Below are 23,116 nucleotides of genomic sequence, written 5' to 3'. Positions count from 1 at the left end.
ATTACAGGGAAAGGGAGTTATACCAAGAGAGAAAGCAAAATTATTTAATAATTAAATTACAGAATTTAAAAATAGTAGTTTGGTTAATATTTACAAAGCACCCACGTAGTCAAATGATCTCTGACTGCTTTAATTTTTTAAAGGGCATTGTTTTACGCCCTGCTCCAATAAATTACATTTCATTTCACTTGCTGGTATCATACCTACTCTGCTGTAAAGCATTTGCAAACATTTGATCTTGTTTGTACGGCACGGAAGTTTCCTGAAGGTTAGCAGAACTGTAGGCCGTGGCCTAACACACTGGCCTTGAAGCAGGTGCCCATCCCAGCTGGGCCGTCTGCTCGCTGTGTGACTCATACAAGTTTTCTGTAGGTACTTTGTGCCTCTGCTTTGTCATTTCTGAAATGGGGATGATTAACAGTGGGGTGTACTTCAGAGCAGCACTCTGTAGGAGGCAGGTGATAATTATTATTATTAGATGGCATTTCTTTAGTTACTATCTCATCAGTACACCGTGCCCAATTCTTCAAGTTTGTCACCTCTGCCTTGTTGAGAATTGAGTTGCTTTTGTGCTGAAGCTAGCCTGCCAAGCTTTTTTATGTCCTATGCCTTATTTTTTAACAGTACATCCAGAGTTCCTGTACCAATCGCAGTGGAACAACACCACTAAACCAGTTTTGTTTCAAGTCCCCACCTGGGCGATCAGTGGAGATAACTGGAATACATGCAATGACCCATCATGGAAATGAGAATTTGGGGTTTATGTGCTTGCTGACTGGTGGGGGCTCTGGTTTGCAGGCTGCCAATCTGAATGTGCAGCCGAAAGGTGGGGGAAAGAGTGCACGACTGGCTTTCTTCTGCCCATGGCAGTCCATTAGACATCAGCTAAAACAAACCATCTTATTTGAGAGCACGCCTTTCCTTGATGTCTCCCTCTCTCTCTTTTTTTAAAGATTTTATTTATATATTCATGAGAGAGAGGGAGGCAGAGGTAGAGGGAGAAGCAGGCTCCCCGCAGAGCAGGGAGCCCGATGTGGGACTCGATTCTAGGACCCTGGGATCATGACCTGCGCTGAATGAAGGCAGACGCTTAACCTGAGCCACCCAGGTACGCTCCTTGATGTCTCTTGCAACAGAAGAAAGACTGTACATGTTCAAAAGTAATCATATCTGCTGATCCAACTATATGTCCACAAAGGTCATACACTAAATCAATTATACTACATTTTAAATTCTAATTCAATCCCAAGTTCTTTTAAAGGTATTTATGTACCCCTTTTGATAACTGGTATTAAAATGCTTAATTATCGACTAGGGTAAGATATGGCCTCAAAATCATCCTTGTGCCCCCAGGCAACTCTGTTTTTGCAACATGCTGGCTCCTGATTTTGTCCCTGACTAACTGTGATTTTTAAGCAAGTTAGTTAGAGTCTGCATGGGGAAGGAGGTGAGGAACTGTGCACAGGAGAAGGAGGAAATGGAAAAACAGGACAGCAAGGGAATGCTAGAGAGAAGAGAGGGAGAATGACGCAGAATAAAAGGGACACCATAATTGAATGTGTAGCAGGTCTACTCTGACGGATCAGGAATGGTCTCAAGTTTGCCAGGGCTGGTCAGAAGCGCTTGCTAGAGGCAATCACCTTTCCTAGTCTCCTAAGAGCTCAAAAAGCTGCAGTTTATAATTCAGAAGCAGCAATGGAAACTTTAAAGCCATTTATCTTGGCACAATTCCCAGGGAAGTCGATGTGAAGACCCACTGGCTATGCACACCATTCTGTGCAATTTGACGCTTTCCATTTGGTAGAATTTTGTTGCCAAGGCTACTGCATCAAGTTTTTGAAATTTTAGTGGATGCAAATTGTCTCATCTGTCACTTAGCCTGGCAAGAAATTTAAAGGGCATGCTTTCTGTTGAAAAGAAAGACTCAACCTCTTTAGCCCGTTATGCAATAAGCAGCAATCTAAACACCACAGAAATGCTCACACTGTAGTTTGTGTCTTTGAGAAGAAATTGACTTTTTTTTTTAACCAACAAGGAAAAGTTTTAGTGGAACCTAGTTCCTCTCATCATGAAATACACACACATTCAGAGGTATTTTCTAGGGATTAAGAATTTTATTTTCTATCTTTTTGTCATTTTGCATAGTTGTTCAGTTTTTTAAAAATTTGTGTGTAACTGAGCACTGCTTTTTGTTATATCTCAGGAGGGAAACAAATCAATGCCTCTTTATAAAGGAGGTAGGCAAAATAATGTTCTCAAACTCTAAGTGTTGGCATAGTAAGGACAGTAGTTAATAGGGCATTAGCTTAAGGCTTAATAATCTCACTAAAATAATTCAGGGAATACAGAGATTGCTTCACTTTCTAAAATAGGATATTATTAACATGAACTTCCTTTCTTCAACTAGACTGAAAACGCTCAAACCTTCAGTTTCATTGCCATTCCTCTGTCTCAAAATCATCACACACTAGACAAGGCTACTAGTACAATGGAAGAAATGGCTAAGATCACCAAGAGACTAAACAGCTAAGAGAAAGTGATGCTACAGGCTTAAGTGTCTAGAGAAGAGGAATTCTCTGGCTGCACATTAGAATCAGCTGGGGAGTTTTTAGAACCTGCTTGTGCCTGGGCCCTCAGTCCTAGGTGCGGAAACTAGTTTAGGATTGGGCCTATGCATCGGTACAGCAGTCCACCCTTATCCCCGGGAGACGTGGCCCAAGACCCCAGGGGGTGCCTAAAACCATGGGCAGTAGCGAACCCTACGTAGACTCTGTTTGCTCCTACACACACATATCTAGGACAAAGCTGAATTTACAAATTTGGGACAGTGTAAGATTAACAACAATAACTAAGAACAAAATAGAACAATTCTAACAATACACTGTAATAAAAGTTATGTGAATGTGATCACTCTCTTTCTCAAAATCTCCTATTGTACTCGACTCACCCTTCTCGTGGTGATGTGAGATGATGAAATGCCTACGTCTGACATGGAGTGAGGTCAGTGACGGAGGCATTGTGATCTAGGGTTAGGCTACTACTGATCTGATGATATGTCAGAAGGAGGATCCTGTGCTTCTGGACCAGGGTGGACAATGGTGGACTGAAACCACAGAAAGGGAAACTGTGCGGGGCGGGGAGGGGGGAACTGTACAAAGGAAACTTTTTAGGTTTCCATTGGTATATGTGCTTGCCTGAGGGGCCAGTGGGGTGAAGTTACCCTCTGCAGGATTATGATTGAATGCCTCTAATTCTGAATCCTTCCTAGGCAGCAGGATAGCAAAGCCCTTGGTTGGCCTCATATAGCGGGTCCCCCACCAGCCTCACTGTTGAACAAGGGTCCAGTGTGGAGACCTCTCATCCCAGGAAACAGGACACAGCTGGAAAGGGGACTGCCCACTTGCCCACAATACAAGGCACATTTGTGGAGAACCCGGTGCTACATCTTTTGATGACCTGCTTCTGGGTCAGGAATTTGTACCTAAAAGAATAGTTCCCTCACTGCAATCTACTGAAAGTCAGTGCTCAAAAAACAAACAAACAAACAAACAGTCAGTGCTCAACATATAGAGCTAAACAAAATAAACAAAAAATAAAGTGAATAATAGAAAAATAAAAATAAAAAGCTTTCCTGGAGATTCTAATGTGTAGTCAAGGCTGAGAGCTACTGGCCTACAACATCAAGGTATAAGCTTTAATTTGCAAAGCTCTATTATGGGTAGTTACTAGCTTCTGTATATTATTACATTTAGGTTCCAAAAATAAACAAAAATAATATTTTTTAAAGCATTTCAGAAATAGTCTCTCTTTTTTTAAATCCCATCTTCATCAGTACAAAAAACTTACATTTTGAAAAAAGGAAACGTAGCTCTAATATTAGTCTTGCTCAGGGCTGCAGGGGGAATCATTGCTAGGACTCTGGGTCTCCTGCCCACCAAGCCACTCTTGGAGCTTGGGGGTGGCTCGGGATCCTTTTGGGATTAAGAGGTTGAAACCATGGGTAGGAATATGATTTGTATTTCTAAATCCAATGCCAGAGAGCATTTCCAAGTATCATTCACTTACTATTCTGGCAACTAAACCTGAACCAGTCCAGAAAAATGAACCCTAACTCAGAAAGATGAGGAGAGGAAACATATTTAAACACTGGCTTATTAACTGCAAAACTGTAACAGGTAAGTCAGCTTATAAATAAGGGTTTCTGTTTAAGCATCAGTCCAATCCCTCTCTAAAATCACTAGGTCTTAAGTTTATCTACAGGATATTCAATAGGGAAAAAGAAATCATTTCTATTTTAATTCACACAAAAAGTAAGACCTGAGACAACAGGGAGCTTAAAAATTACAGAAATATCCTTAGGATCCCAAATTTCCTTTCAAAAGTCCTAGGATTCCACACCTAAATTTAGTAATTTTTAGCTCTTTTGTCTCCTTTAAATGTAACGTCTTAAAATAGCAACACAGAAAGCTGCCTGCTAAAACTATAGCTTGTAAACCTGTTGGAACAAGTTCCGTCCTCACATTAAGGGAAACTGAATTACTATATTCATCTACCCCCAAAATTCTCCCTACAAGTAATCAAGCTTATCTGTGATCCCATTCTAGTTACTCATAAGTGGGGTGGGGTTCCATAAACCCACACAGTGGAAACACTTGAAGGATTTATGAACCTATAAATGGATGTTAGCCATTTCAAGAAAACACAGGCCAAGCCAACTCTTAGCTATCTGTATTTAGCTGTGATTATAGGGGTTACACAAATAAAAACCCAAATGTATCCAGGACTTAGAAATTGTTAGAGGCTTTCCTTTCCCTAAATGTGAAAGTACACAGGTACTCTCTATTGAGCCTATCCTGAATCAAATCTTTTTCTGTCCTATTTTCATGGAAAGAGAGAAAAAGAGAGAGGAAAGTTCTTAAGAGCCATTGAAATTTTTTGTAGCTCAACTATTCCACTCTCCCAGATGGTAATTTTAGTAGTTCTTCCCACCTGGGTTCCCTGGACATTAAATAAGCAGCTGAAAGTACCTAAGCCTAAGTCTAGTTTTATAGAAATATTATGCTTAACTTGGCTATAAGTTCTACTCATAAAGATCTGTTATTGGAGAGTCTAGATTGCATGATATATACAACAGATAGCATCTGCCTTGGTTGAATCAGGCAGATAAGGCTAGAAGAAAGATGATCATACCATTTTAACTAGTTCAAAATGGAATTGTTCTGAGGGTTGTGATTACTGTATGAGCCATGCCATTTTTTTTTTTTTGGCCAATTTCAAAATATTTTGAATTGCAAGCTGTATCAAATGCTTGCATGATTTTAGAATACTTATCACAATATTCCTACCTTCAGTTGCCATCTTTGCTGACTAAGGAGTACACTAATCATGGTGCTGACCTGCCCCACTCTCATGAGTAGGCAATCATTTGAAAAATAATCTTCACTGGCTTTTCCCTGGGTATACGGTATCTTTGATCACATGAAGCATCTAGATTTGAATTCCCAGTGTTTGAGCTGCCCCGGGTGCTGACGATAGCATGCCTTCTACCAAACACTACCCTTACTTTAAATGTAAATTCAGAAGTGCCTTGGTCTTTTCCAAAATGCCAGGACAAGGGTGACCATGAATCTGTGCCACACAGATGTAATGATCTGGGGGTGCAACCGCACTATATTTACTTGCTGCCATCCTTTGAGGAGAGCCATGTGATTTAATGCTTTCCCCTGTTTTGCATTTCCTTTGTAAAAATTCGTATGAAAGCTGATGAGATAGGACTATTTCATATATGAAATGTGGAGGATAAGCAGTCTCTGACCTGGTTCTCTTGTGAGCCTAATTAGGTCTCTGACTCTTTAACGGGCACAGAAATTATTAATCTTAGCTTTGATTTCCCCACCTAATATAAATAAAGCTGAGTTCATTAAACCATCTGATCTGCTTCTAAACAGTCCAATTGGATTTTATGTACTTAACTTTGTAAATACAACATGGCGAGGAAACTCAGAGCAAAATAATACCACCAAGAGAAAGACAGAAGGCTTCAGTTAGAATTCAAGTCATATCTTACGTACTGATGAATGAAACTGACAAACTTATGCCATTTTGCATGATAGCCCTTCAAAAATATCAGTTGTGACAGTTGTAACTGACATTCTTAAAACAAAACAAAAATTACACTGGATAAAATATTTTCCTTTTGCAATTCAAAGTCCCAACAGCAGTTAAAGGACTTCAAATAATTGCCCTTAGGGATCCAAACCATTGATTCCTGTCTCTTTCTGTAGGGAAACATTTGCTTTAAATTTACATTACAACTTTGAAAATATATAAAAAGCACTTAAGTGATAAAGCAAATTCTCGTTTACATGTTAGGAAACTGAAGATAAATAAGCTTGAAAAAATTCAAAGTTAAGTATTATGTATTCCAAATTAAGTGACATTTAGTGAAAAGATTTCTTTCATTTGAATTGTGATACAGGTAGTACAAGAACTAACTTGTCCCCAAAGTCAGTGGCTCTTAAATAATATCTCAGAGATTTAGATGTCTGGGCAATAGCATTCAGGAGGTTTAAGTGTCCTTTAAAATATCTCCTACTGGTTCATTCTTCTTCCCTGATATCTTCTTCAGTGTCTCAATTCCTGTCAAGCCCCTATGCCTTCCAACTGAGATGCGTGCACATTCCTCAGCCCTGCAGCCTTCCTGAGTGACATGCACAGTGGCAGTCGGTCTTTCACACATGCCTACCTCTGTCTCGCAGTCTGCAAAGGCCAGAGTGGGTCCCAGGCAATGGCATGATGGAAAGAACACAGACTCAGTCCAGAGTCAAAGCCCTGACTCTGTCATTTTCTAATTATGTAACTTGGCAGAGGTCATTAACGGTCTTTAAGCTCTAGCCTTTACCTGAAAACTTGGGATACTGATACCTCGTCTATTTGAGAATCAAGTGGGATAATGTACACGAAAGTAGTTACCAAAATGGAAAGTCACATACAAATGGAAGCTATCGAGCAAGTTCTTTTCTCTGCAGCCAGCTGATTAGGTCATGCAGGCCAGTAAATATGTCAGTACTAATAAAGTCACATAGTTTAGAGGGTTGAGAATGGAACTGGACACATGTTGGATTCCTAGTCCCAATCCTTGGGATCGAGGCCAGCTTACAAAAGCACATACCCATGGCAGCCTGACAAGAATGATTACTGGAACCTGCCCAGAAATAACATAAACCAGCTAACATTACACAGATAGTAGCATCATATGCAATCCAGGGGGAAGAAATCAGCCATCCTGCTGTAACTGTAAGCCATAAAATAATTATAGTTAGAAACTAGCATATTTTCTCTTAGTTTTTCTTAAACATGACCTATTTTGATCACCACGGCTTAGTTAGCTGGACCCAATTATTGAAGAGAATTTTAAAGTTTCACCTGCTCAAATGGTAAATTCTGACAGAGAAGAATTCGATTTCTTTCCATACGTATTTAAATAGGCAAATCTGAAGAGTTAAAATGTGAAGAACTAAAAACATTTACCTTTTAAAGGCCATGTGCTCGGATGACAGCATTTTCACCAACAACCATTTTATTTGGGTGACATCTATCACCGAGAATCCCAGGAGTTTTACAATTAAAAAAATAAAGCAGTTTCCTAATCATCAGATTCCTATGCAAAAAGTGGGAACTTAATGGCATCACTTCTAATCTCCCTCCAGAGAAAGAGAAATAACCCAAGTAGATTAATGGCACACCAACGCTCAAGCCTCCATATCTATTACCATTAGCCACGGGTACAAAAGGGCCATCTTAAAGTTGGTTTCATTTATGCACTAAAGTGTGACATATTTATCAAAGAGTTTAAGGCAAGAAGAGATGATTAAAAGTGTTCTAGCTAAGAATGGTCATCTATTCTTGACCAGATCAAAGTAGATAGCAATCATAAGGGTGGATGTCAAAATATCTCTACTACTTCCCTTACATTTCCTAATCCTAGGGCTGCATTCATGTAGATTTTTACATACTACTTACTTATTATGATGAACCTATGTTAATAAAATAGATGCTAGTTGCCTGTCGAGCTTTTATTCCTTCTTCTTCTGGTAACAGCACTTCAGAATTTCTTTTGAGATCCATGTGATCTGGCCATAGCTGACCTCGCTCTTCACAGCTCTAAGGATGGGCCCATGATCTGGGCAATCAATGCTATCTGCTCCATCCATACTGATAAGCTCAGGGCTGTCCCATCAACTCCCTGAGGCCAATGAGACTCTCATTTAGGATTTTTTGGGGGACTCTTGAAAAGAGAAAATTGTTTTCATCTGGATTGCTAGGCTGAAAGGATGACAGCCTGAAGCCATGAGCCGTCATGCTGCCACCCTGTAGGAAGCACCTTGCCGTGATGCAATGATTAAAAGACAATTGTTGTGACACTGGCTCCATCCCTAGATGGTGAAAGTCAGTGTGCTGTGACATCTTGAACCCCTGGATCCAGCAGTGCCTGAAGCCACTCATTCACTGACAATTAGATAATCTTTAAGGCTTATGCCATGCCAGCTTGCACTGGGGTTCTGCCATTTGTCTCGGCATGAATTCTGAGTAATATATTTTTGCTTCATAAAATGTGGGGATTTTTACTGAATTGGTATCAGTGTGCTTTAGGACACAGTTTTTGAAAGGAATCTCAATGTGACTATTTCATAAAAGGATTTAAAACTCACTTCTTAATTTATTTGTATGAAGGTACAGTACATCTTTTCTTTTAGATGATTTAAAGTGAATATAAGAGTGCCTGCTACTTTTTAGAAGGGCAGTTCACACTTACAAACCCAAAGCAAACACTAGTTGAGGTCAAGATATTGAGTAACATAAATCTCAGCTTTTCTTTCAACACCTCTCTTGTAGAGACTCTGCCAAAAACTTCATCCTACTATGCTGCTATGTAAATCTCCCATATCCAGTTTACTGATGGCACCTCCCATGGAATCTCTGTCCAGGGACAGCAAAGGGAACTGTTCGAGAAACTCCGCTGGCTATCCCAGCTGTCTGGAGCTTCAATTAGCAAGTATTTAAGGACAGGAAGACCTGGCAGAGTATGAAATTGCATCCCAGGAAGCCCACCTGGGACTTCCTGCAGGACATCAGGCTCTTAAAACAGACAAGGTCAGAAGGCAAAGGAGACAGTCCTGCAGAAAAGGCTTTCCTTTCCCTTCAGCACCAGGTTCTTTACTAGGTTTCTGTATGTTGCTTTCTTTTTCTTAGTAAATATGGAAAACCCAGGATGTATTTGGTAAAAACTGGGTAGAGCTGACTACGAATCCTTGAATAAAATAAATTTGTTTTACACTGTCGCTCAGTGTATGATATATATTTCGTACTTCTGAACATGTAATCATTATAGTTTTATTTCTATTAACAATTTAGTTATATTGACTGATAGAAAGAGATTCTTTTCCTTCTAAGTTCATAGCTTTCACACTTCAATTTGCGTTAGAATTCTCCAAGGACTTGTTCAGAGTACTGACCTTCACGCCTCACCCCAGACCCTGAGGAGTCAGAATCTCCGTAGGCAGAGCCTAGGAATCAGAATTTTCAGGTGAAGCAAATCATCTGAGAACCACACACTGAGAGACATTATCCTGGGGGTAAAGTCACATCCAAGGGCACACATTGATTTGTACCTTGTAAATCTAATTGCCAGCAATTCACATCACTGCTGCCATGTCCACAACTTGATGCTTTTATCATAAAATCTTACTTATCAAGAGCCACTGAGTTAAAAGGAGTATGTAATATTGCTCTGACTGGTTATTATTATTATTTTTTTCCTGACTGGTTATTTTGTCTGCGATCACCCCCTGTATCTTTGCCACAGGAGGATAAAGTGTTCCTGGCTCATCGCTGAAGTGGCAGCACAATATAAACAGCTTCAGCTTTCCTACAGGTGACAAAGCAAAGCTCACAGACCCCCAGGGATCCACTGATACAGTTTAACTTAAAAAGTTAATATAGTTTTGGTGCTTATTTTCTACTCTAATTTTTACCACAGAATTACAGGAAGAACCTCATGTATTACACTTTCTTCATGCTAGAACACATTCTGCCAATTGTGGTCTAAATTTAGTTCACATGGTCTGGTAGTTGGTCAACATCGCATGAGAGAACAACATCTCTTATGAAAAACATATATAGACAAAATTGAAAGTTTGGCAACAGAATGTAGAAAGAGGTTCCTCATGAGTCATAGATACCCATTTTGAAAGCCAAGCTTATCATAAGTCATGCTTGAAATACGTATTAATTCTTACAGACTGCTGGGTAGCACTGAATGTAATGGGAAAACGGTTTCATAAATGGTTCTCCCATTGGAACTCCTCAAATTATATCTTAGACACCCCTAGGTTTTACAATCATATGACAGTCTTAGGGGTGCCTGGCTGGCTCAGTCGGTAGGGAATGTGACTCTTGATGTCAGGGGCATGAGTTCAAGCCCCACATAGAGTTTACTTAAAAAAAAAATAATAAAATAAATAAAATCTCTTCTTTAAAAAATAAAAAAAAAAAGATAAAAACATATGACAGTCTTGATTAACATCAAAGTCCTCTTCTCTGCTCCTCCCTCTTTATCTTTCTCTTTCCAACTCTGTACCTTCTCTCTCTTTTTACTATCACTGGGAATAATGTCACAGACCATTTTTATTACTATACTTCCAATAACTCCTAAAGTGGTTTGGCACATAAAAGGTGCTTAATGAATACTTATTGAATGAATGAACAAACGAATGAATAAATGAATCAAACAGCTTTCTCTGCTTTTGTCACATTATCTTTCATTCCACTGACCTTTATTCAGTCTATCTACTCAAGCTGGAGTCGGTGAGAGTAATCACTCATTCTCACCATTGGCCATAGGATATCTAAAGTTCATCAACCTGGCCCTTTGGCATGCTTATGGGATTGATGTCTGCTTCCTCAACGGATGATTCTGGACAATAGAGAATGGTTTTTATAAAATATTGATCAGCATTTCCCCTCCCCACAAAGTCCTGAGGTTTTCTCTTCTTTAATCAATAATAAGCTTAAAGAGGGGCACCTGGGTGGCTCAGTCAGTTAAGCGTCTTACTCTTGATTTTGGCTCAGGTCATGGTCTCAGGGTCCTGGGATGGAGCCCCCTGTCAGGCTCTCCGGTCAGTGGGGACTCCGCTTGTCTCCCTCTCTCTCTGCCCCTCCCTCTGCTCAAGCTCTTTCTAATAAATAAATCTTAAAAAAAAAAAATAGGCAGGGCACCTGGGTGGCTCAGTTGGTTAAGCATCTGCTTCTGGCTCAGGTCACGATCCCAGGGTCCTGGGATCAAGCCCTGTGTCAGGCTCCCTGCTTCTCCCTCTCCCTCTGCACACACGCTCTCTGCCCCCCACCCGCCCCCCTTGCCCCACCCAGCTTGTGCCCTCTCTCTCAAACAAATAAATAACATCTTAGAAATAATAATAATGGGCTTAAAGAAATTCAGATAGAAAAAGAGGCCAAGAAAGAGGCCTGGGTCACAAGTCTGGATCCATGTATGGGGGAATTTGTCTCTACATTTTTGTGTACATGTGTGTGTGTGAGAAGTGTGCAGGGGTGGTTCCTAGACCAGAACAAAGTGTGCAGGTGGTGGCTGTAAGAGGGAGTACCCTCCAGGGTCTGGTAATTTCTTTTCTTTTCTTTTTTTTTTTTTAAGATTTTATCTTTAAGTAATCTCTACACCCAACGTGGGGCTCAAACTTAACAACCCTGAGATCAAGAGTCGTATGCTCTACCAACTAAGCTGCCCAGGCACTCCCAGGATCTGTAATTTCTGAAGAACTTTCCACCATTCAGTGTCTAGAACCAAATAGAGGACGCTCTGTTGGATGAATAAAAGATCTTCTGTTGTTGTTGTGAAGGCAAAGTATGGGTCGAATCAGTCAATTAAAGGGTGGACTAGAAATTATAAAGAGACGTATATTTGAGCCATCTCAATTTTATTTTTATTATTTTTTTAAGATTTTATTTATTTGACAGAGAGAGACAGCGAGAGAGGGAACACAAGCAGGGGGAGTGGGAGAGGGAGAAGCAGGCTTCCCGCTGAGCAGGGAGCCCGATGTGGGGCTCGATCCCAGGACCCTGGGACCATGACCTGAGCCGAAGGCAGACGCTTAACGACTGAGCCACCCAGGCGCCCCTTGAGCCATCTCAATTTTAAACATTTATGAATCTACTTATCACTGCTCCTGTCTCAGGCCAGAAAGAACTGCTTTTTGTTTTCCATTATTCCTTCAGCATCTGCTCAAGACTTGACACACAGTAGGTGAGTAAAGTAACAGGGAGAGAAAGGTCCATAAATGATACAAGGAATTCTGTAGGTGCCATCAGAGTGTTCAAATAAATAGAAAGCTATTCATAGAAGAGCGAGCCTGCCTATAATGAAAATGAAGCAAGGCTTCTAGAAGGTCATGGAATTAAACCCCAAGGTGTACGTAAGATTTTAACCGACAGAGAGGTAGGAAAGGAAGACTGAAGGCAATTTATTAAAACAAATGGCATAAGCAAATGGTTAGAGAAAGGAAGGAATAAGTTGTTGCAAGGGGAATAAATAGCGAGCATTCCAACTAGACTGGAACAAATGAAATGTCTCACAGTTACAGACCAAGCTGAAAAGGTGTCCAGGGACAGTGAAAGTTAGGCTAAGGGAAATCAGATTTTATTTAGGACTAAGTAGGAAACTGGTCACCAGGAGAATAGCAATAAGGGAAGGCAGACCAACCTGGCCCAATTAGAGAAAAGCTGGGGAGCCAGCAAGGTTTGGGACTTGCTTTTATTTCAGTATTTCAGGTCGTAGATTGAAGTGCTGGTAGTGGGAATGGAAAGAAAAGGTCAAATGTGAGATGTGCTTGAAAGAAAGAACCAAAAAGAAGGGGGCATTTTATTACATGTGAAGAGTGGAGGGTGGGGAATAGAGTCAAGGTAAGTTCAGAAAGCTGGGAAAACCCTCAGAATTGAAGGAGATTATGGCTCATTTCCCAGGGAGGAAAGTGTTTTCGTTTGAATGGATAGATCAGTTCACTGCTACTACTATCAACAGAATGAGACTTTAAGCTAATAAAGTAGCTTTATTAAGTGCGAAACCATGTCTAAAGCAGCACTTTTTTATTCCTTGCCTTACCAAGTTTTGATAGAAAAAGGCTTTGTGGAAGGAAAACCTAAGCCATGTCATAGAGACAAACTGATAATAATGAGTGCAGTGAGTAATTTAACATTCATCATCTTCTAGTTAGATGGGGAATGCTGGATACGTACACAAGTCACTAATATACTAATACACGTAAAGAGTTCACAAAAGTAAAAATTCTGACCATAACAGTGTTTTAAAGGAATGAGGAAAAATGTGGAGTGAACTCTCCTAGGATCTGAGCAGCTGTGTTTTTTTGCCACTCATTCTGGTGCTCATGACTAACCAAGGAAACTATGGAAGAAAGGGAAGTGGACACAGAACTATGAAGAGAAATCTAATCCAAGAAATCAGAAAAGAACCAGAAATGACATGTTGTTGATTACAAAAATGTTCAAGTTTTTCTTCCTTTGAAAACAAAATAACGGTAACAAAATTTAGAGAAGACTTCATGTAACAAGGAGTTGGATATTTGCCAAGTTTTCCTATCTCTAAAGCTTTCAGGTGCCACATGTTTTTGGCCTTAAACATTTTTATTATTAAAGTAGTGAAGCAAGTTTGTGATAAACACAATCAGAAGAATCCAAAGCAGAAAGTAAAGGGCTTCTGATACTCCCTCCCCATTCCATTCCCTAGAGAAAACCGTTAGCGGTTTGATGAATATTATTATGGATTTGTTCTATGTATATTAACATTGGTAATATGAATTGAATTTAATAAAATATGTTGCTCTTTCTAAGAAATCATTCATTTATCAAATATGGAGTAATTTGGGTACTATGCTGAAAATCCAAAGTCAAATAATGCCTGGATTTTCTTTTCAGGGAATTTATAGTCTAGTGGGAAAGAGAGAGACGTATGTCAACTGTTACAATACAGAACTTAGTACTATAAAAATCCTTACTTTGTCTAATACTTATTAAATATTTCAAAAGTTTCAGAAAATGCTCAGAAATTAAGATTAACATACTTCAGTTGAATAAAAGGTGATTTTTAGGATACAAATATAGACTGATTAATAGAAGATTTTTAGGTTTCAAATGCAAGTAGTACAACAGTTAGCCAGGAATTTTCAGATGTCAGACAAAGCCTCTTTATATTGATGGAGTGACCATCACTTAAAGTGTTCATTTTCCAGTGGTTTTAATATCTGAAAATATCTTTGACTAAAACTTTTTGTTTTTGACCCATCAAAAATCTATCTGAGCAGGGGTAGCTGGCTGGATCAGTCAGTAGAGCATGTGACTCTTGATCTCGGGGTCATGAGTTCGAGCCCCACATTGGGCATAGAACTCACTAAAACAAAACTATCTGAACAAATGTGAATGCTGATTTTTCTATTTCCAAATACTCTGTGACTCAGAGAAAAACTAAACTTGACTGACAATCTTGAACTATGTCCAGACAGGACAAACAAGAGTCAATGAAAAGTACATCAAAGGTCATCTGATCTCTGAGAACAAGGCTGGTGTTTTAACACAGCCTTTGTGTTCACTCAAGAATTTCCCCTTCTTTTAGGAGATGGACAAATGTGTGCTCATATTTAGGTGGTTCTTTTGATCTGCCCTAGGAACTGTGTATGAAACTACTGCTTCTCAGAAATGCCAAGTGAGATCATTTTTCAATACACATCCACATTCATTTTGTTCCTCTACTAACATCTATTTCTTAACCCAGCTAGTTTCCAGTAACTCACATTTAAAGACTATTTTGTTTGTGACCCACCACAGGCACATTTTTATGAATGAGATGTCAAGATGGTGACAGTATTACTAGGGTGACCCTGATCAAGTCAATCCCTTCGTTTCTGTAATGCCTTAATGGAACTCAGAATATGAAGTATTCTGAGCAACTTGCAGTGTTTTAGAAACACATGGAATATATATTTATGTATCATTTAGTGCCATAGGCACTAAAACGCAACTTAATCACTTGGTATATAACTTTCTCTCATGACATGACTGACTTGCCTCTCTTTTGCCAAAATAGAAAAAGAAAACTTACTTGGGATTCTTTTATTAAAATCATATTTAAAAGCTACAACTTTACCAAAAGAAAATTTTTAATTATTTCCCAATTTGGGGCTCTAATTAGCCGTCACAGATAGGTATTTATTATATGACCAAACAAATATCAGAGGGCTGAACATTTGGAATAAAAAATAAAATTCATTCTGAAATCTACCAGGAATATCTTATTTCACGTCAAGGAAAGTCGGCAGTAAGTCATTCTTGGGACATGCCAGAACTAGTTGATTCACCTTGTCTCATTGCAGTTCTCTCCAACAGGACCAGCAGGTACAATCCAAGGACCTGTGGCCTGATGGCAACAATGGGCTAGCAAAAACCTTATGAGAGGAAGTACTGACGGTTCTGGGTACCGTATTTGCTCCCTTCATCATTTCGTTGATGAACGATCATTTTGCAGAGATTCTAAGAGCAGAAGGTATTCTGCTTCCTTTCACCTCGTATCTGTCTGAGAGAAAAAGTTACACTTGGAGGGAACTTAGGAAAAATGGTCAATAGTCTTTGTGGTACCCTGTGATTTGCCCCTATGGGCAATACATTTTGAAGATTCTTATGAAATGAAGTCACCCACAAACGCAATAGATTATCTGAAGATAACATCAGTATCAACTTGAGGGAAGTATTTGTGTTCCTACTCTACTACCAAGACAATTTTTTTTTTTTCTAGAATCCTTTGAAAATGATTGTTAGGATTTGTTAACCTTTACTTCTAAGGAGTCACAAACTGTGCTGTGCTGAGCCTGCCTTGCATAAGAGCTCATGAGAATTGACTGTTAAATTTTTAAGAATTTTATGAACCAGTTGTTAAATACAGCCATTATTAAAAATGAAATTATATACACTTGTAATTAAGTTAATTCTATTCAAAGCAAAGTTAATACTTAAAACTCACCACTTTCTTATTACTTGAAATTACCCAGCCATGGCAACTAACTAAAGCTACAAATCAGTTGTCCCCTGCCCCCATAAGCCACTTGTTAAACATTTACCAGAAGAAGACTGGCACGGTAGGTTCCAGGATTACAAAGAAGAATAAGACTTTGCCTTCATGTGAATTATGACCTAACTGGGAGGTAGGTAAATACTTAACTGTAAGACATCTTATCATTGATAATAGGGGTTAAAGGTATTACAGGAAAAGAAAGACGTAATTTTGTTTAAGGTGTTCTGAGAAGGTCTCATAAAATAAAAAACCTTTGACTAGACCTTAAAAGTTGAGTAAAAATTCATTTAGCAGAGAAGATGGGAAATTGTCTTCCAAAAAAGAAGAGTGAAGTATGAAAGGCCTTGGCATGTTCTAGAAAGGGCTAATAATTGAATATGTCTAGAACAGTGTTGCTTAGACTTTCCCACTTAGAACTATTAATGGCGGGGCGCCTGGGTGGCTCAGATGGTTGGGCGTCTGCCTTCGGCTCAGGTCATGATCCCGGGGTCCTGGGATCGAGCCCCGCGTCGATCTCCGGGGCCCTGGGATCGAGCCCCACTGAACAGGGAGCCTGCTTCTCCCTCTGCCTCTGCCCGCCGCTCCCCCTGCTTGTGCTCTCTGTCTCTCTGTCAAATAAATAAATAAAATCTTTAAAAAAAAAAAAGAACTATTAATGGCAAAGAATGAACGGATAATTCTGGTGATCTTAAGTTGTAGCTTGAAAAGGGCCCACTGGTAAGAGAAATTTCTTTAGTTTTAATCTATTTCACTTTAAAATTTGTGGAGATTTTCCATCGTCCCTCTTACATATTTTCACTTGGATAGGGTTCCATCCTCTTCACCTTCTTTTTTTCATCTTAACCTTTCCACTGGAGGGAGGGGGTGGAAAGATCTTTGAGCACATTGAAATATTTAAAGGTATGAGGGAAAATCAGTATTATCAAGAAAAACGTTAGTATTCCTCACATATGCTCTGATCTGAGGATGTTAGGATCCACCAATAAGCTCCCAGGATGGAGAGGAATGAGCAGAGATGCAGGAGCAGGATGGAGAAGGACCAAGGGGATAGCAAAGAAAACAGAGAAATTAAGGGAAGAAACTTCTTGGAATGACTCTAAGCACTGAAAGCCACACCATGGGCATAAGTTTTCTACTATTCCATAGGCTCCAAATATATTTAATGATCAGGTATCAGTACAATATGCTTGGTCTTTCTTATATTGAACTCGAGAAGGATATATCATGAAGCTAATGAGGCTTATGTTTCAGGGCTCCTCACTTGCACAGGCCATTTTGAGGCCCAGGGAGAGACCTTAGCAGTATGCTCCTGGTCACAAGTTTCTGCAAAATTTACAAAACTGAGATATTTTAACTGCAATTAGTTTAGACCACTGTCTTTTCTTTTCTTTTTTTTTTTTTTAAAGATTTTATTTATTTATTTGACAGAGAAAGACACAACGAGAGAGGGAACACAAACGGGGAGTGGGAGAGGGAGAAGCAGACTCCCCGCCGAGCAGGGAGCCGGATGCGGGACTCGATCCCGGGACTCCAGGATCATGACCTGAGCCGAAGGCAGTCGCTTAACCAACTGAGCCACCCAGGCGCCCTAGACCACTGTCTTTTCAATCCCACCTTCCATCTCTCATCATTGCCTCTTGTGTTGGGTGGTACTGAAATGACTGCTAATTTGGGATGTGGCTAAGGGGAAGAACAGAGGGGGACAAATTTTGCTAAAGTGTTTGGGATAGAATATATCCTGAGTCACGTCCATTTATCACAAAGTTATTGGTAGCCAGCACCCACTGTAGCACCTCCTTCAGTATCAGTGAAAAGGACGTGCAGGGTCAGAGGTTACATAGAAATGTGAAAATACCTGGCTGAGTCTACTAGCCACAGAAGAACATGGAGGACAAATAAGGTTTAGAATGCATATACTCAGAAACTGGTCTGTGGAAAATGTTTCCAATTATTATTAGACCCCTATTTTCCTTCTGTCAGAAATATATGCAATGCATAAAATTATAAATGCTCCATATCTTTATTTATTTTTTACTAAGACTTTATATTTTTAGAGAAGTTTTAGGTTCGCAGCAAAATTGAGGGGATGGTATAGAGATCTCCCATATACTCCCTGACCCCATACATGCATAGCCTCCTGCATTTTCAACATGTCCCCATCAGAAAGGTATGCTTGTTATAATTGATGAACCTACACGGACACATCATAATCACCCAAAGGCCATAGTTTACATTACAGTTCACTCTCGGTGTTGTGCATTCTATACATACATCTCATATACATACACACACATCTGATTTCACTGTCTTAAAAATCCTCTGTGCTCCGCCTATTCGTCCCTCCTTTCCCCCAATCTCTGGTAACCAGCTCTATTTTACTCTCTCTGTAGTTTGCATGGAATCTAGATCTACCCCTATAAGGCCCTGTTCATGTATTCCCACTCAAATTCCAAAGGACATAATATTATGGGTCTAGCACAAAAATAATATTTTAATATATTTACCAGCTAAACTACCTTTATTTAAATAAAACTGAACTTCAGGAAGGTAAGCCATGTCTATCCTGAGGCTTTATGACTCTGGGGTACTGTTGTAAGTACCTTAGTTTGAAACTTGGTCCTTACTTATTCTGTAAGTACCTTAGATCCAGGGCTGAGCATGCATGAGCTGCTATGAAGGGCTGGAAAAATACAGGTTGGGGCCAGAGCAGCAAGGGCATTGCCTGCTGTGTATAGAAGTTCGGATTTTTTTTTTTTTATCCCCAGAGAATTCCTGAAGGTTTTAAGAAGATCTTGTTTTAGAATGAACTTCGGTGAGTATAGGGGAAGGATTAAAATGAGGAGTAAATAATATGATTACTGACTTTGAGACTATTGCAATAGACTTGGTCCAAGATCACAAGGACTTGAATTAGGCCTATGAAATAGAAAAGGACAGGAGGGAACAGGTTTTAAGTGTTATCAAAAGGATCAATAGCCCTGTGACTAATAGCATGTGGAAAGTGAAAATGCCAAAAATGACTCCAAAATTAATAGCTTGAGCACCTAGCTGATGATAAAGTTGGAGAATGCAGCATAAGCAGATTTTTCACAACATAAATAGTAATGGCAAACAAATTATAATTGTTGGCTTAAATTTTTTTGATACATTTTAAAAATATATTTCAAAATACTGTTAAATTTCTTCTTGTGTGAATATCTTGGGATGTCTTTTTCCCTTAGGAGAAGTCAATTTTTGGGTTATCAGTTAAATTCTAGGTGATATTATATAGCAACAACTAGAATCTTAGAGCAAATTGGTCAACCAAATTTATTTACTGAATATTTATTGAGCACTTACTCTAAAACATAGATAAGCTATAAAGTTTAAAATGAATTCTAAAAAATTATACAAAATGCACTTTTTTAGTGTAGAACTGAATGTAGTATGCTATTTTTAAAAGCAATTTTAAAAAAATATCAATATTTCAGATTCATAAAAGAGAATCAAATTATAAAACATTGAGGGGAAAGGAACTTTAGAGGTCATTTAATTAACTTCTAATCAACGTTTGATTCTCCCAGTTGACTCTTCTGGTCTCTGTTTTTGTTATCAGTTCTTCACACATTTGAAGAAAGCTGCGTTCTGTTCTTTGTTCTAGAGATAAGGCCCTGCTTCTACCCATGAACCTATGGATAGGTTCCATGAACCATCTATGTGATGTCATGTGACATCCTCCTAACCATCATGGTCATTCTCCTCCTGACATGCCATTGTTTCCCAGCAATTTCTCTTTACCTTGAGAATTCAAAATGAATTAGTAAATCAATCAATACTCTTTAGGTATACTTATTTAAACAAGCATAAAACAACTCAACTATATCCAGTCTACCGTTTACCACTGTGTCATTAAGAAAACTATGGAAAAATATGCCATAGATTACAATGCCTATAGCATTCTCCTGATTATACTGGTATGCCCCTTATAAAGGAAACTGGTCCAACACTACATGTTATCTTTTATTTTTTTTAAAGATTTTGTCTATTTATTTGAGAGAGAGAGAGCATGAGCAGGGGAGAAGGGCAGAGAGAGAGAAGCAGACTCCCCACTGAGCAGGGAGCCCAATGTGGGGCTCCATCCCAGGACCCTGAGATCACAACCCCAGCTGAAGGCAGATGTCCAACCGACTGAGCCACCCAGGTGTCCCTACATGTTATCTTTTAATTTATCACCACTTTTTTCTCCCTAAGTGTTCTTAAGGAATCAATTTAATAAGATATTGGGAGTTTTTTCCAGGACCAGGCAGATTGAGAATCCAAATTATGAAACTGGAGACAATATTTTCCCATTTTCCATTTGTTTTCTATTACCAAACTGTCCTGCGTTCCACATTCCTTAATGTTGGTTCATCAAATTCTCTCATATTTGAATATTATCATTCATGCAGGAAGACAAATGTAAAGTGATTTAGAACACCTACGTACTTTCATAATTAGCTCACTTCTCTGAGAGTTCAAGTCTTTTACTGGTAGCCCTTTTCTTCCCCCTCTTGAGATTCTTTCTACCTGACAGAGATAATGAAAGCAAAATCTAACTTAATCATTTTTTCTTTTCCTAATATTAAATGCCTCCCTATAGAAGTTCTTTCCACTGTTGAGTGTATTTTTTTTTAAAGATTTTATTTATTTATTTGAGAGAGAGAATGAGATAGAGCATGAGAGTGGGGAGGGTCAGAGGGAGAAGCAGACTCCCCGCTGAGCAGGGAGCCCGATGTGGGACTCGATCCCAGGACTCCAGGATCATGACCTGAGCCGAATGCAGTCGCTTAACCAACTGAGCCACCCAGGCGCCCTGTTGAGTGTATTTTTAATCTGAACAAAAACTTTCAATGACCTCTCCTTGCTTCCCAGTTGTCATTTTATCATTTTTAAGAAGTCTCACTTCATTTAAGTTTCCCTTTTCCTACATTAGCCATTCTTTTGCTCTATGATACATTCATACTTTCTTTCATTATACCTGCCCTTGCTCATCTGAGCCCCCCACCAGAATGAGAATACACATACCCATATTGATTCTGATGACTTCCCATTTTTCCCCTCTTTAAAATTATTTTCAATCATTCCATTTCAAGTTCATTCCTTAAAACTTTCATTCTTCTGCTACTTCCAGAGTCTCTGGTCACAAAAAGTTCTCCAATTTTTATCTGTTTCAAAACTGATCTTCCTAAATTTTAGTGTGCACACATATCTAATTATGTTCAGGATTTCCCTCCCTGTTTATCAAGAGCTCCATTTGGCAAGGGTTGTTTTCTGCTGGATCTTATCATTTCTATTTCTAGAATTAAAAAGAATTATGTCAAGCTGTTTGCCTTACTGCCTCCTCCATCTTCTGAAGAACTGTCAGATATTCAAATAAAATCTATCACTTACTCTGTTTCCAGCAGAATAGGATTCCCGGTATGTGTGTCGGGGAGCAGCCCTGGATCCACAGAGAAATCAAACACACTGGGTTGACCTCTGGCTGTGCTACCTATAATTGTTCTGGATTTGCCCCTCTTTGCACCTGAACTTCCTGTGAAGAAATGTTACCTAGTGGTTTACATGGGATTCATTCAGCTATAAAGGGCTAGGAGCTTTATCAAGTAGGAAGCTGGGTAGCTCACAGGAATTTCTTGGTGAGACAGCCAGAGTTCCTTTCCTTCTGCAAGCACGGCCCCCTCCAATTGGTACTAATGATCTTTATCCATTATTTCCAAGGCTGCAGTTCACCAAATCCACAGGAGCAGTAGGAGTAAAGGGGACTGTGTGAGGCCAGGGCTCTCTGGGAGGGATGGTTCTTGGGAAAGATCTATTACAGAGGCAAAGAGACAGGAAAAACCTGGCAGCAATGTCTTTCAGGGGCTCACATTTTTTATGTATTAAGAAGTGTCAGACAACTAGGCTATGTGGGTAGATGAAAACAGCCCTTCCATCCTATAGACCTACAGCAGATACATGCTATTAATTACTGTTAACTGCCCTGTGTACACAAACCTTACTATGTACATTACTATGTACATGAACCTTAAATCAACCTTGATATTTAAAGAAATTCCAACTAAGAACAAAGGTGAGCCAAACCAAAAATCAAAGCATTGTGTATCGAACAACACAAGGCTCCAAGGAGATCTCATTCTAGAATGAGTAAATGATTTAAAAAAATAATCAACACAGGATATGTGAAAAGTTGAAACCCCCAAATTTCAGGAAAAAAAATGATTTGAAAATGATTATGGGGACCAGAAAAAATTTAGAAAATGGCTTAGGACTCTAAATATAATACAAAAAGACAAAGTCTAAGGAAAGAAGTAAAATAAGGTAAGGCCCAGATCAAAGCAATCTGAGGGAGGTATCAAGAGGGCAAAAGGGACAGGGAAGTATGCAGTTAACGACAAAAAGCAATTGGATGCAATGATGAACAGCATGACAATGCAGAAACCCAACTGACTGACTTGGGCAGACAAACCCAAGCAGCTGTGGCAGGACACATGGGAAAAAGCCAAAGACTTGAAAAATGATCCAAAAAAGAAAGAAAAAAGGTGTGATTATTATAATCATAGAAGATAAAGTATAGTGATAAGCACTCAAAATACTTTGGTAGCTCTGATTTTAGAACAATGGAAAATAGCAAATAAAATGTCTAAGACTAGAAAACTCAATTGGGCAGAATTCAACATGTTGTGGACTTAAGGGGCCAGCAAGTACCAGACAAATTTAAAGAAAAAATAGCTACATCTGTATGTTCCAACCAAACTTTTACATTACAGAAATAAAATTTTAAAGATCTATAAGCATCCAAGAAGGTGAAGAATAAATTTACCTAAATGGAAAAATAATTTCAAGCTACTCTCTGAATACAAAATGCTAGACCATAATAATATAATATTCCCTGAACTCTGATGTGAAAAATAACATCAAGCACAAATAATAAGTTATTTAAAAGCATAAGGA

The 23,116-nt window shown here is 39.1% G+C and overlaps 1 protein-coding gene across 1 annotated transcript in view; it reads right to left on the bottom strand.

Annotated features, from left to right (window-relative positions):
- The window catches only part of ADGRV1 (adhesion G protein-coupled receptor V1), a 521,249-nt gene that overhangs the window by 126,320 nt on the left and 371,813 nt on the right, over window positions 1-23,116 (bottom strand). The window lies entirely within an intron of this gene.

The sequence above is a fragment of the Neomonachus schauinslandi genome, chromosome 7 (genome assembly GCF_002201575.2).
Source record: "Neomonachus schauinslandi chromosome 7, ASM220157v2, whole genome shotgun sequence".
Classification (NCBI taxonomy): domain Eukaryota; kingdom Metazoa; phylum Chordata; class Mammalia; order Carnivora; family Phocidae; genus Neomonachus; species Neomonachus schauinslandi.
This window is presented reverse-complemented; position numbering and strand designations above follow the sequence as displayed.